General features: G+C 38.3%; 1 pseudogene; it reads left to right on the top strand.

Moving 5' to 3' along the window:
* The first annotated feature begins 260 nt into the window (after nt 1-260).
* Nucleotides 261-1,343, top strand: LOC147885315 (uncharacterized; annotated as a pseudogene).
* The last annotated feature ends 640 nt before the right edge of the window (nt 1,344-1,983 follow it).

Here is a 1,983-nt window from a genome sequence, read left to right as displayed (position 1 = left end):
TCATCCCGTCCATATACAAGCAAGTGGATATTTGGCAAGAAGTCAACAAAACAATGGAAAAGCTAAAGTACAAGCCTTTGTCAAGGTCAACATTCAGCAGATTATGGAGAACTGTATTCAAACAAGTTAGTCTATCAAAGACAAGCACATTCTCCAATTGTGACACTTGCTCTAAACTTAAAATGAAGCTAGAAAGAACAAAGATAGAAAGTGAGAGAGAACGGTTGTTACCAAAGAGACGAGCACACAGTTTGCAGCAAATGTCTTGCAGAAGTTTATGTTATGCATGGAGGTTGTCTTCAGAGTTGGACCCAAAGCAGAATCTTTGCATCATTCACGGCAAGATGGATCAAATGAAAACTTGCATACCAAGGCTACAACCTATACCAAAATCATTGAATCATATCATGCAACTTCTTGCAGGCTTAACTAGGATGCTCACTCATGGACATGGGCAATTGGCATATGGAAACTTCTCTTTACAGAATTGGAAGAATGACCCTAATTTCACTATTGGTTCGTTGTCACTATGTTTGCAAAACCTTGAGAGGTTAGACAAGCACATGTATGGTGATCTTTCAAATAAGCATGGTAGTAGAAGTCAAGATTTATTCTCTACATTGACGTCTAGAGATGCATTAGACTGCCACATGCATGAAGATGGACTTTCAATAAGAGAACTAAATAAATATGATGTTCAGGCTATAACAAGTTCAAGGATAACTTCATCCAGTAAAGGTACAAGGAACTTCCACGAGTATTACTCTTACAGGTAGACAACTGTGGTTCCGAGAATAAAAATAGATACTTGTTTGCATTTTTATCCTTGCTTGTTGCACGTGGAGTCTTTCAAAAGATCCAACTAGGGTTCTTGATGGTGGGACATTCACATGAGGACATTGATGCATTGTTTAGTAGATTCTCAGAGAAACTAAGAACGAGTTGTACTTTCACATTTCCTCATCTGATGCAATCTTTCAATGAATGCCAAACCTCTCGTCCATCCCATTTGTAATTCAAGAGGTTCCTGATTTCAAAACATTTGTAAAGGGATACTTGTGCAAAGGAAAAGAGGCATTAGTGGGTCATTCAAAACCATTGCAGTTTCAGTTTTTCATGTGTGATGGTGGTCTAGTGTTCCAATATATGATGCATCCACCAAAATCAGGTCAATGGAAGCCACTAGGAGGTATTCAATTATGGAAACATGATGCAAAAGGTAGAGCAATGCTACCATCAGGAATTCCCAATGCTATTCCTATAAGAACATACTTGAATGATAAAGATGTTATAATTTGGGGAATCAAGAAGCATGTGGAATATTGGAGATCTTATCTTGGTAACAACATAGGTGGGGATTCATACTCAAAGTGGATAGCACCTATCATTCATTATTGGGAGACATTGATTTCTTGCATGGAAAAGCCCACTGTACAGCATGAGAAACTTAGTCAAGAACTTTTGGCCAAAGAGCCAATGGAAAGATAGCTTGGTTAATGATGGAGTGGACATAGAAGATGATGAGACTATGGGCTTGGAAGACCTAGAGGACCATTATTGTGGCCCTACATGTAAAATAAGCCAAGAGAAGAATTCAAACCAGAGGTGGATGTGAAACAAAATGATTTCATTTTGGTCAGGCTGAGTGACAATATATACCCCATTTGGCTAGGTGTTGCATTGTCAGATGTGGACATAGAAAAGGCATCCACTAATTATATGAAGGTATTTGTGCAGTATTGGAGTCCTATCCATAGAGGAAGATGTAGTGATACAGTACGATATGCTAATTGCTGGAACAAAGAGTGGCGATATATGGGGGATGAGGACTGTTGGGAGCATGTGGATTCGATAGTATGGAGTTGGAGCACAATAAAAGTTATAAATAAAAGAAGTAAGGTCAAAATAATAGAATACAATCTTGAAAGCACAAGAGAATCTTCAAATGCCTGTGAACAATAGTGGGAAGGATGTTTTGTCTAT

The sequence above is a fragment of the Dipteris shenzhenensis genome, chromosome 25 (assembly GCF_047967505.1).
Source record: "Dipteris shenzhenensis isolate YYH24624 ecotype China chromosome 25, Dip_SZ_1.0, whole genome shotgun sequence".
NCBI classification, from domain to species: domain Eukaryota; kingdom Viridiplantae; phylum Streptophyta; class Polypodiopsida; order Gleicheniales; family Dipteridaceae; genus Dipteris; species Dipteris shenzhenensis.
The sequence above is the reverse complement of the archived record's forward strand: the minus strand, read 5'-3'. Positions and strand labels throughout refer to the sequence as shown.